Source organism: Perissodus microlepis, chromosome 10, assembly GCF_051167445.1.
Source record: "Perissodus microlepis isolate ML-2025 ecotype Zambia chromosome 10, ASM5116744v1, whole genome shotgun sequence".
NCBI classification, from domain to species: Eukaryota; Metazoa; Chordata; class Actinopteri; order Cichliformes; family Cichlidae; genus Perissodus; species Perissodus microlepis.
Window position 1 is genome coordinate 11044250 of NC_140470.1, and position 13570 is coordinate 11057819.

At 40.4% G+C, this 13570-nt stretch overlaps 1 protein-coding gene across 3 annotated transcripts in view; it reads right to left on the minus strand.

The window, feature by feature from the left end:
• The window catches only part of npas2 (neuronal PAS domain protein 2), a 45055-nt gene that overhangs the window by 23065 nt on the left and 8420 nt on the right, over positions 1-13570 (minus strand). The window contains exon 1 of one of the 3 annotated variants that reach the window (XM_084941909.1): positions 1815-12550. The exons of 1 other annotated variant lie outside the window; for it this stretch is intronic. The gene's annotated coding sequence lies outside the window, so the exon portion shown is untranslated. Of the gene's footprint in view, positions 1-1814; positions 12551-13570 lie in introns of those variants that run through there. One more of the 3 variants, XM_084941907.1, reaches the window with a different exon arrangement.

A 13570-nucleotide genomic window follows, 5' to 3' on the forward strand; every position in this document is an offset into this window, starting at 1 on the left:
TTCAACTGCTCCCTCATTCACAAGCAGTCACCACAGTAGATAGCTCCGCATGTTTTAGCATTTTCACACCAGATGCCCTTCCTGTCTCAACACCAAGGGGAATTGTGTGCTTTTCCCGGGATCAAACCTGGAAAGCAGTGCACTATGGAGCCACGAGGAAAAATCTGTAATGAATTCAAAAGGACATTAGCTAGGAAATACAGACTGCACGGTGGTCATCCATCAGTTGTTATACATTTACATTATGCAGTTACAAGTGAAAAACATAGACATGCTATAAACATATAAATCATTTGCTCCTCCAAAAATAATCAAGAATCTGGTTCCCAGATTGAAAGGTTACAATTAAAAAAGAAAAAAGATAAACCACGGCTCTGAATAACCAGGACAACTGTGTCATGATAAGCTGAGTAGGCCTAATGACTCACAAAAGTATTATATATAACTTTTTGCAACCCTAGAATAACACACAGGAAAGTGAACCAGGCAACAGAAAAAGTCTCTCTGCAGGTTTTCTGACAGCCAACACCATTCCCCAAACTACTCTGGTATTCCACACAGAAAGCTGTTCTGTGGCTCTGGCGCTGGACGACTACTATCTGCTCGTCTGCAGGTTTAAACTGTCTGACCACATCCACCTGCATCTGGGTTTGAACTGACAGCTCAAGCCGTCAGGTAAACACTAACTGGGCTTGGACAAGCTTTATTTCAGTCAGTGTGGAAACGTTTTTAACATGTATCTAGGTCTTGCTGCTTAAGCCTAGATTACATAAAATCTGAAATAATTTGCACAGCATTTACCCTTTTCTCATTTGCGTCATGACTGTACAAGATTCATATTATTGGTTATTTGAAAGCTTACAACCTCACCACCATTTATCAAACACACGTGTAACGCTGCATACTGTACACACAGATGAGCACATGCAAACATGAACACTTGTTTCAAAATGCATTCAATAACATATAAAAACGTCTTTCTAAATGTGTGGTGTTATGATTTCCAGTGTAGGTGTAGCTGCCTTTAACTGATAAGAAAGCAGGAAGCACTTCAACTGGCTGCAAACCTATAAATGAAAAACAGAGGAAAGGCCACTGATAGCCCTCACTGACCCTTTAACTTTCCAGTATGTACAGGGTAAATAAATAGCATTGCCACACTTGATGCAGACTCAAACAGTGGAAATGCTTTGCTCTAATAAGAAATCCCTTTCAGTTGCAAATAATTAAATTAACAAATAAATAAATAAACAAAAAGCCCTGAATGGACTGTGAATTCGAAGACCTGTGGGTTTGTCAGAGAAATGTGAACTCCAGTAGGCTTAAAGCTGCCAGGTTGGGTAACATCAGCCTGACCCTAAGCCTGCTGAGAAATTATCTAAGCATACATTTTCCGGTGACATTTAACATTTTTCTTTGTGGCGTCTTAGAGGAAGCAATGACGAAAACCCCTTTGGTGTTTTGGCCATTAATGTCATCATCGGGGGCACAACGGGTGGAGGGAAAAATAGGTTATTTCAGCCTTGTAACCAGGGCACTTGATGACTCTGAGCTGAAAACATGTAAGCAGCATTCAAGAGCGCTAACGCTGTCAAACATACGGACACCTGGATTTTACCCAAACCAACCAAATCAGCCTGTGCTCCGTCTAATAAACATGCGGTCGCCCACCTCTCTTTTATTGGGAAAAGAGTCCAGTCGTGAACTTTGATCATATAAAACGGAGTAAGCGGTTGGCAGCAGCCTATGACAACATTTTGCGCTCGTCTGTCACAGTGACGCGAAACTGAAAGCTTAAGTTAAATCTCACATACCTTGAAAACAGGTCTCCAGCAGAAATCCGAATCCACACTTAACTTTAACCAAACTAGTCATTTTTAAAAGAAAAAAAATGTAAAAACTACAGCATAGCAGCCGAGCGCAATCAGCAGCCTCTGACTAACCAAGCGAGAGCGCTGAAAGCGTTAAATTGCATAACAGCGCCTTAAGTTAATAACGTGCTGTTATTAATCGCCGGTGAGCTCTCTGCGGCTTTGACAGTCCTAATTTATCAACAACAGAGGACCAAATTTCTGATTCGTGGCTTTTTTTTTCTGTAGTTGCGGTCTTTCTCTCTCTCTCTCTCTCTTTTCCAGGGTCTGTACTCCACATCCTCCGCTGGCAGCGGCTTGTAAACAGGACCGAGTGGCTGAGAGCAGAGAAAGTAGGTCAGCTGGTAGCTCAATACTCGGGTAACGAAGGCAGCAGCAGCATAAGCAGCAATGCTGTGCAACACAACCGAAAGAAACCTGCGCTGGTGACCGGGAAGGAAGGGGGCAGATTGCAATCTTTAACACGTGCTTAATGAATAATAACAACCCACTAAAATGTCATTAGAGCAATGCAAAGAAGAGTAGATTTGTAATGTGGCTTTTGCACCGCAGTTTTCCGACTGTTTGAAACTGTGAAGCCTACCGAGACTTGGCCATAGGAGCCTAACCTTTAATCTACTAAGATATAGTTTTACATTCACAAGAAGGAATCTATAGGAGGGGGTGATGGCATGCTGCAAATTGACCTTACAGGTACTGCTGGTATATTAAGGCAAATCACATGGGCAGGAGGAGGTGGTGAACGGTGCCTCCTCCCTGCCAGCAACACGGAGCAGATTAGCCTGTCTGACCCTGTTTATAAGTTTATAAACCATTTATTTAAATCTGCAGGGTGAAGGGAGGCAGGCCATACAGAAAGATGACAACACCTCAATGTATAAGCAAAACAAGACGCTGTATACTTTTGTTTTGCCCCCCCTAAGTACTTCCCCATACACTTCCTATGTGTGGTTTTTTTTAACAACTTCCTGGTTCCCTTCTCTCCTCAGCTGAAGTCCCAAATGTGGGTCAGCAGTCTACATGACTAATTTCAAGCTTTAATGATGGACAGCCTCCAAGTATTTTGTGTCTGTCAAGTGGCTTCACAAGCAGCTACAGATGTGGGCATGTCGAGAATGTTAAAAGAACCAAAGAGAGCATTTACATGGAGAAACTATTTGGAGCGTTAAAAAAATGAGGCAGAGGTTTTACTGTAGTACGCCTATATGACTGTCACAGTCATATCAGTAGTTTATCTAATTGTGCTATTTGGACAAAGCCTATCAGTACACCAGCCATTTTAACCAAGTCCTAAATTTTATTAACATGACATGTATGGATGGCTTTTGTATGGATAGATGCCACTACGTGGCTAAAGCCACGATTTCACTGCTACTGATTATAGCCCGCATTACTTGATAAATGATTTCTAATAACTTAATGGTAGGTAGACTAATTAGTTATTTTGTTTCCCTATGACATTTCTGAATGCACCTTTAATTTTTAAAGATCTTTAAGATCTTTAAAGATTAAAGACCAGAATCTTAAAAACAGTAATCGTGAACAATTAGTTGCCAAATGTGTAAATGTGAGACTCTTTTTGCACTTATACTTTCCCAAATATCAAGCTCTACTGTACTTGTTAGCAACATAGATGGTGTACATTATTAACTGCATGTGAGGCTTGCTTACTCACAAACAACTGAGGAGACCAGATTTTGGATTATATAGACAATGTTAAGTAAAATAATAACTAAAAAAACACAATTTTTCAGTAGGAAATAGCCACATCTTTGATTGCACTGATGTGCTATCCTTTCCTTCTTATTTAAAATACTTTGGGTTACATATGTTTCTTTAATGGCAGATCTTGTAATCAAGGCCAGTTCTCATGTGAATAAAGAGCACAGAGCACATGAGAATCAACGTTGTCACCTGTTGTGCCTCATCTCATTAGAGAGTGAGTGTCAACTGCTTTGACAAGTTAGCCTTTGACATCAGACAGCCTTAAGTGCATGTTCTTAATTAGAAAAATTGAGCTTTTCATAATGAAGAGTGTGAGTGTTGACCCGTGAGTGCCAGCGTGTACTTTGAAGAGTTTTTGCTAAATCCATTTAAATCAATAAAACAGAGCAACTTGTAAAATGCAAGAAAATATTGAAAATTTGAGGAGAGAACAGTTTCAGTAAAATAATCTGAACAGATGACATGAAAATCTTTACTTTGTTTTCTATATTTTGTGGGTCCTTCTGGGTCCTTTTTTCCCCATCATTGCTTTTAAAGCATACAGGTTTTATTGCTGAGGTGAAAACAAAAGAAAAACAATGTTTTAACCCAGACAGGAAAAAAGTATTTGGAATTTTAAAAAAAACCCCATGGACACATAATTTCAAAGTCAAAGCGTCTGTTTCTGGCTCGGCCGGTCGTCGTGATGTTTTATGATTTGAATTTCTCTCCAGATGTCCCTGAACTCCAGACGCACATTTGAGGCCACGGTAGATATGCACACCACTTGTCTCAATGACCATCTTAATGTAATGAGTCACATTTTCCACACAGCTGATGCAGCCTGCAGCTGTTGTAGTAGTCCCAATTTCAGTGACTGGCTCATGAGGTGGTACCAGGATGATGCCAGTTTTGCCAGCCAAGTTATACATGAAGCCTCTCTGGAGACATAAACATCCTCCATCAGGTGATTGAACCTTCTTAACTGACTCTTGCATCGTTGGCATGACACCGCTGTGATTTGTCAGCGCTAACCAACCTTGAAACTAAAAGCCTTGTATTACCACTCCTCATAGTGGCTGCACCACTGCAGCTACACAGTTTCACACACTTCTTGCACACCTAACATCTGTGTAGTTTGTGCAACATCCTCAGTCCTGCACTTATGAAAGTGACTGCAGAACTGCTAGGATATCTGCAGAACCCCTAAGTATCTTCTATGAATAAAAAGATATACTATTTAAAAATAAATAAATAAAAATAAAACACAGCAGAAGGAACAGCTTAGTTTGGCAGGTCTGCATTACTTAAAAGTAAAGTTTGTAACAGTGCATCCAACAAAGTGGAGGGCACAGTGCACCTCTGACACCCCCATACTGCACTGAGCAAGTATGTGCAGCACTGAATGCACAGTGTTGCATTCAGTGCTGTCCCTTTCTGTGTTACTCCCATAGTGTGATCACACTGGTTGTTCTAGTTTCTGTCACGACTGAGAAACTTGAAAGTCAGGTAGATGACAAATCTGGTAGGTAGGGCTGGGAAGAGGTGAACTGTCCTTAAATTTTAGTCACTACCTGTTGTAATTAATGGATTTATTTATATTGAAGAAATGTAGCCGATCAAGTCGTAGAGCATGCAGCACAGCTAATGTGACCTAATTCAACCTTGGGGGGAAAACGAAGTGCTGACAAGTTGAAAAAAGAAAAATAGAAGAAAACATAGCAAGAATGATGTATTGTTAATGTATCCTAATGTAAGCTATTGTTAACGCAGCCATCCCAAAGAAGAAACAGCACGATTTACATGTTTGCGATGGCTCAACTTAAACAAAGAAACTATGCAAAATGCGCCGTGTGCTAACGCAAACCAAAAACGGGAAACAAAACTATACGCGTGCAATTTCAGCCTGCTCAAGAACGAAAGAAAGCGAGCGAAAGTAAGAACGAAAGGTTTGTTACTGCAGATAATTTTGATGGTTTCTGGAGGCTTAAGTTACTTTCACAAAAGTACTAGAATAAAATGTACTTTCACTTACAGTCTGGCAACAGTAAGAAGCAAACCGATGCACTTCAGACTAAAAGCATGAGTAATAGTAAATAATTATTAAGAGTCAGCTTCAAGCATCAACTGTAAATACGCCTCTAGAAAATAGATTGCAAAATATAGGTTTGCTTATACTGTGATCAGACCTGTAAAAGACACTTCTCTCATATGAGATGGTGAATGAATCAGACAGAAGTCCTGGAGGATAAATCAGTCACGAGGAGTTCAAACAACCTACAATTAGACCACACAGAGGTATTCAGAGGCTTCATGGGGTTATGATTGGTAAAAATCTACAAACTCCATCCATTATGCAAAATGAAGTTAATAAACTGCATAAGGTACACTCAGATTTACCCATCTGTCAACTCTGAAACTGTGATGCCCTAAAAGGTATCAGAAAAAAAAGATCCAAAGTCAGTGAGTACTTTTTCTTTCCTAAACAGAGTGCTTCACTTTAGGATTCCTCCACCACCTAACTCCCGTTAAGTACATGTTTGCTTTGTCTCTTAATGCTCCATTAATTTTTTCCTCAAGCTTCAGTAATGCATACACAGCACTGGGACTGTCTTTTTCAAAGGTCTGACACTGTAAGTTCTGAAGCTCTCGCCAAAACATTTTAGAGCACAAATACTTCCAAATGTGCCCCTCCATGGATGAGTAGTGTTGGTGCCAAACGAATAATGTTCTTTGGGCTGATAGAGCAAATCTAACAAGGATGTGGCTCTCTGACCTAATTACCACCACTGCTGTGTGTAGTGGCTTAGTTTTAAGGATGACAGTGCTGGTCAATCAGGTCTGGCGGTTGTTTGTCTTGACTGGGTAATGATTCCCAGAAATGTTTCTTGGTGACTTTAGTGAGCCCTTGACCTAATTATATATAGATTTAGTCTTCTGAAGATTCTCAGAGTAAACTGCAATAGTATGTTTTCAATATACTGCAAAACAGGGCCAAAATGGCTTTTGTCATGTAATTCTCAAATGTGCTGAATTTAGTGCTAATTAGCAAATAGTAGCACGCTAACATATTAAAGTCAGTTAAACATTGCTGACAGTAGTGTTTAGCTCTGAGCACTGCTGTGCTATACTGCAGTCCTGTTTGCATTGTTAACTCTCATATAAAGTGATGACCACTATTTACATATTTAATGACATGTTAACACAGAAACTCCTGACACCTGTTGTGTATTAAATGAATAAATAAGTCAGCAAATGAAAGACTTTCAAATAACTGAAAGCAGCTAAAGATCTGTGTTGTCTTCTTATTTCTATAGCATACTCCATGCACACTACTAGGGCTGTGCGATATGACCAAAATCTCATATCCCGATATAAGAATTCTATCGTCCGATAACGATATAAATCACAAAAATGTGACATTTTCTGTAAATTCTGTAAATCTCGACTTGCAGGAAGTGTTTCCAGCTGCGCGTCATGTAGCTGGAGTCGAGTGTTTTAACAGATGCATGAAACTATACATTTTTAGACATAAGTTGTAACGGCCGCCGTTTTCTTTGTGAGTATTTATTACAGGGCGTGCTGCGGGTTGCCTGTTCTAACGTTTGAGTCTAAGGTTTATTTTTTAGCACCTGGCAACTCTTTTTTACTTCTCATCCGTAAATAATCTGCTCTTTCACGTGATTCAGTTTATTTTGAAAAGTCTCAACAGGATCTTGAGCTTTATTGTGAAAGATTTATGTGGAACATAAACAAGCGGACACGCGATGGTGTTACCGTCGTTGTTGCTAACCACAACGCATAAAAACAGGCGCTTGTCCATCTGTAGTGTGGTTATATAAAATATAAGAGAAAGAGAGAACTTTAAGAAATTAATATAGCCACTACAGTGACCATCAAAACGATGAAAAAATATTGCTGTAAACAGTTTATTTTGCGACACCACGAAACAAACGATAGCGTAAAATGAAACGATAGACGTTTTTATATCGTCATCCGATATATATCGTTATATCGAACAGCCCTACACACTACACACACGTTACAGTACCAAAGCATTGAGCAGATAGTACAGGATGCCAGACTGATTATATAGAAACATTCTGAAGTCCATTGTTACCTTGCCAGCAACCAACAAGACATCTAAGATTCATAAAGATCTCCCACATTTTACTGCATTATTCACCATCCGCCTACATAGAGATTAGTGGCGCTCTTTTTATGTAGGTCATGCTATTGGATAATGAGATGACATTTAGTGCTCATAAGCAGGCGTCACTCCATAATGAAGTCACATCATTGCGTTCTTTACATGCTGCACCTTTTTCCAGACTGCTTCCAGCTTCATCAGTGAAAAGTGACTATTTGTATAATTACTCAGACATTAAGCCATATTGCCTCTTGCTACATCTGTGCTGCTGGTATTGATGATGTCATTGCGGCCCTCTGCTGAAGCACTGACTTTCATTAATTAGACGGTGGCACTGCTGTTCACTCTGTGTTCCCATGGTAACAATGTGTAGTGTCTACTTTCTCCCAGCTATGCCCATCAAGCTGCCGGTTTCCATTTTTCTTCTGGTCGACAAGATTTCTCATACATAACTCAGGAAGTCATTTGTTATACTGTTGACTATTAATAAAGTGCCAAAGCAACCTTGCTGGCTGCATGCTTTGATTTCTCCTTACAGCAGATTTAACTCACTCTCAACTCGGAACAACAGATGAGATACACGCTTCAGGACTGCTACGCAATAAATGTACATGTTAACCTAAAGTTTAATACTGGCATCAAGGTTTTCCAGCATGTTACTGTTAATTTTACAGTATATGTGCCAAAATCTACACAGTTTAATACTGTAAGTACACATGTTGAAACTGCTCTTTAGTGCAAATATCTAATCAGCCAATCACATGACTAAAACTGGGCATGAAAACATAGTCTGATGATGATCCGCTAAAGTCAAACCGATCGTCAGAATGGGAAAGAAATTTGATTTAAGTGGGCCAGAGAGGTTGCTCTGAGTATTTCAGAAATTGCTGATCTACAGGGATTTTTCCACAAAACCATCTTTAGGGTTTATAGAGAATGATCTGAAAAAGGGAAGTCTCCAGAGGGCAGCGGTTCTCTGGGGGTAAATGTCCTGTTGATGCCAGAGGTTAAAGGAGAAGGGCCCAAGCTACTCAAGCCGATGGGAAGGCAGCATAACTCAAGACAACCACTCATCACAACCAAGGAGTTCAGAAGAGCATCTCTGAACAGATCCAACATTGAATATTTGGGCTATAGCAGCAGAAGATCACACAGCATCCCACTACTGCCAGCTAAGAACAAGAAACTGAGACTAAAATTCACACAGACTCACCACATTGAGCAAAACATGCCTAGTCTGACGAGTCTCAATTTCTGCTGCAATATCTTGACTTTAGGGTCCGAATTTGGCTTAAACAAAATGAAATGCTGGGACACCATAGTACCATTTGAGGATTGTTCAAACACCACAGCCGACCCGAGTATTGTTCATCCATTTATGACCACAGTGCACCCATCTTTTTCATGGCTTTTTCAAGCAGGGTAATGCACCATGTGGCAAAGCTCAAATCATCTGAAACTGGTTTATTGATCGTCGCAATGAGTTCACTGAACTCAAATGACCTTTGGGAGGTGATGTAACGAGAGATTCGCATCATGAATGTGTAGCCTACAATCTGCAGTGAGATGCTATCATGTCAATATGGAGCAAAATTTCTGAGGAAGGTTTCCCGCGGTTTATTGAAGAATTAAAGTGTTCTGAAGGTAAAAGGAGTCCAATCCAGTACTAGAAAAGTGTACCTAATAAAGTGTATATTATAAGCCACTGCATTGCCAATATACTAACATTTATTGCTTCCATAATTAATATTTTTCTACTGTAAAATAAAGTAAAATATACCTCTAAATACACTAGTCTTTCTGATCAGCACTGTGTCAATATTTTCATGTATCATCTTTCTTAAACTATGATAAACTATGGTCACTTGCTTGGGTTGCTACAGGAGTTTTCACCTAATTTTAAATTTCTTTATATGGACTGTGTGCTCGGTGTGGCACACAGTGATGCAACACGAGTAAGTTTATTTTCTGACTCAAATGAAAATAACACTGCAGTAAGAAGTGACAGTAGCTTTCTGTTGCTATTTTTTTAAAGACATCATCATTGACACTTTTCTGCTGTGTCGACCTACGCCACCATGTTATCAGTGTGTAACAGTTGCTTTCGTTTTAGCAGAAATTTGTTAGTGTGGGCTCAGCTACAGGCTACAAACGATTTACCTCAACGCCACTTGTTAAAGAAGAACAAATGAAAAGAATTTCAAGACATATGTGGCTTAATGCTTCAAATAGTGAGCTCTGTCTCACAGAAGGAAGAAAAATCACATCCGGAGGTGATGCTCAATGACTTTTCACACCGTGTAATTGAGTATAGATGGAGCACCACGGCTAAAGCCTTAGAGCTCATTCAAATGCATGAAATGAAAAAAGGAAAACAGTAAAGAAACAATTCATTATGTCCCTTCTTGGGAGAGTTTTCCCACAAGCTTTGCCCATCACCACCAAACAGAAGCTCCACACTAATCCTGCCCCAGGCAACAGCTGAACCCCACTCTACTCAGAGCAGTTTAACACATCCACACCTGTGGGGGGAAAAAAACTGTTCTTTTACCCTGTTTTCCTAACTGCACCTGTTAATGCACCTGTTGAATAATCAGCTAATCAGCTAAGGAAATTAATCCTAGTTCACATCAACCTCGCAGCTACTAATTCACAACTCACAACCAAATCATTTGCCATCAACCTAGTCAACCATTAGTCAACCTGCATATTTTATGTAGATTTTCTTCTTCATATATTCCACGTTTACTTTTTGGTAACACTTTAGTCAAAAGTGCCTTGTAATTACACATTCACCACACAGCACAGAGTGTGTGGTGAATGTGGGTGGTCGCATCCTTTCAATGAGAAAGCAGTCCCACAAAACAAACATCCTTTCACCAGGTAGATCCACGCTCAAATTTTCTTATAATTATATTCTTTCAACAATTCCAAATGAATCACAGTTACTCCAAGCCTGTTATTGTCTGCTGCTGCTGCTCAGGAAAAAAAAAGATGCAATTACCTAAGGCAGTGTGAGCAAATATGTGGGTCACCATTCTGGGGCATGGGTGGAAAGGGCAGCGGAGCTCTTTCTTTTCACCACTCAAGCTCGGATGCCAGGTTAGATCTTTGATTAGATTCTGTCTCATTCTTAAACATCGCCTCCAAATGAAGCATTTTTGAGCTGTTCACCCGAACGTCATTGTTATGAATTCACCAGTGAGTGTTTATGAAACTGCAACCGGCCCCTCTGTTATGCACAGACTCTGAAGTGAACTTAAATAGCCTTTCGCAAAGAGTCCATGGAAAAAATGACCTTATGTCTCCATTCCTATCTATTGCTGTTTCATTTTCCTGGTTATGAAATGATGGCTTCCATATCTTCAAGGCTCTCCTCCTGAGAGCACGCAAACCTCTCCTAAGTTTCACAGAACAGTAGAAAGCAGCTTATAAATTATTCTCTTTGAGGAAAGACTAAAACACATTGAATATTGGCTTCCTCTATGGCCAAATATCCATTCTGCCTAATTCTTATTCTACCGAAACAAAAAGCAGTGGACTGCAGATATTTGATTCGATTTGATTATTTTTGAGCTACATGAAAATATTTCATGTTATTTTAGGCAGTTTAACATTTCAGCTGAACTACAGGATACAAAACCTGCTCATCGTGCATCTTTTATTCATCCGATGAGTGGTTTAAAAGTAGTACAAATGTTAACACGTAATCAGGATGGATGCTCAGTCAACTGAGAAAGTGGATTAATAACATCTACATTATTAATGACAGAAGGCTGGATCATCAGAAGTCTCTGGAAAACAACTCGCATAATGACTAGTTTTCATATTTTTAAGTTTTTACCTGTGTGCTTCTTTCCGACACTACATTTGTCTTCTTGGACTTCTTGGAGTAGCTGTGCATGCCACGCAGTTCAGGTGCAGCTACTTTAGCTTTGTTTACCCTCTCTTTTTGTTAACTTTCTCCAGACTGGCTGCACCTCGCAAACAAAAGAACTTTTGGCTTAAAAGGATTTCTTGTACCTACATTGATTTTAATAACTGAAATTCCACCATGTTTATTGTGAGCATAAACCTTTGTTACAGTGTATATGTGCAAATATGAAAAGAAACACAACTGGTTTTCTCTCTATCAGACAGTTAAGCTTAAAGAGGCCATTGCATCTGAGTGGAACTGTGTGTGCACATTACTCATGCTTTAATGTGATAATAATTCATGAATCATGAAGTGTCCTTCAGGAAACCTAAAATCACTGCCAGCTCTGTAAAAAAAATGAAAAAAAGTCTTTTTGGCTTCCTCTTGATGGTGGAATAGAACTTCCTGTAGATTTCCATCAATTTTATCATATGTTTCTGTGTTTCTCTTAAGATGCACGTGCACTCACCAGCTACTTTTTTAGGTACACCTGTTCAACTACTCGTTAATGGAAAAAATGTAATCGGCCAATCACATTTTTACATGTAGACATGGTCAAGACAACCTGCTGAAGTTCAAATCGAGCATCGGAAAAGGGAAGAAAGGAGATTTCCAGTGAGGGGAAATTTTCTGGGTGTAACGAAGAGGTGTTTCATTACTCTGGGCAAAAATGCCTCGTGCCCTTTCTTATGCTACTTTCCACTGTTCTGGGAGAAGACTGGAAAAATGTTGCCTGGTCTGATGAGTCTTGCATTGCAACATTTATACGGTCGGGTCAGTTTGGAGTGAAAACAACATGAAAGCTTGGATGAGGTAATGAATATTGTCCAACTACGTCTGTGAAGGTTCTCAGTCATCCAGGTCATCGTAGTCAAAGGAGCTTGCAAAGAAAAGCGTCTGGACTTCTTTAAGTTACTTGAAGACGTTTCACCTCTCATCCGAGAAGCTTCTTCAGTTCTAAGGTCAAATGGTGGAGAGTCCCAGATATAAACCTAGTGGGAGTATCCCCCCACAGAGGGACAAAAGGACCCCCTGATGATCCTCTAATCGCCTGAGCCAAGGTGTGAAACTGGGTGTGGGTCCCAATCAGCCAGAGTTTCGGGTGTGTTCATTGTGAAACCTGGCCCCACCTTATCATGCGAATTCCTGAGGTCAGATGGCCCAGGATGTGAGTGGGCGTTAAGGCGTCTGGGAAGGGATCTCAAAACTGGATTATAGATGGCAGAGAGTTGGTGTCGTAAACCCCCGCCTCTGTTCAAAGATGGTCGCTCACAGTGGACATAGATGGCTTCTTTCACTCCTCTTTCAAACCATCTGTCCTCTCTGTCCAAAATGTGAACATTGGCATCCTCGAAAGAGTGTCCTTTATCCTTAAGATGCAGATGGACTGCTGAGTCTTGTCCTGTGGAGGTGGCTCTTCTGTGTTGTGCCATGCGCTTGTGAAGTGGCTGTTTGGTCTCTCCAATGTAGAGGTCTGGGCATTTCTCGCTGCACTGTACAGCATACACCTGTACGCCTTAACGCCCACTCACATCCTGGGCCATCTGACCTCAGGAATTCGCATGATAAGGTGGGGCCAGGTTTCACAATGAACACACCCGAAACTCTGGCTGATTGGGACCCACACCCAGTTTCACACCTTGGCTCAGGCGATTAGAGGATCATCAGGGGGTCCTTTTGTCCCTCTGTGGGGGGATACTCCCACTAGGTTTATATCTGGGACTCTCCACCATTTGACCTTAGAACTGAAGAAGCTTCTCGGATGAGAGGTGAAACGTCTTCAAGTAACTTAAAGAAGTCCAGACGCTTTTCTTTGCAAGCTCCTTTGACATTGTCCAACTACTTATGGCCACAGTGTACCCTGATGATGGCTTTCTACGGGATAATCTCTCAAAACTCAAATCATCTCAAACTGACTTCTTAAACGTG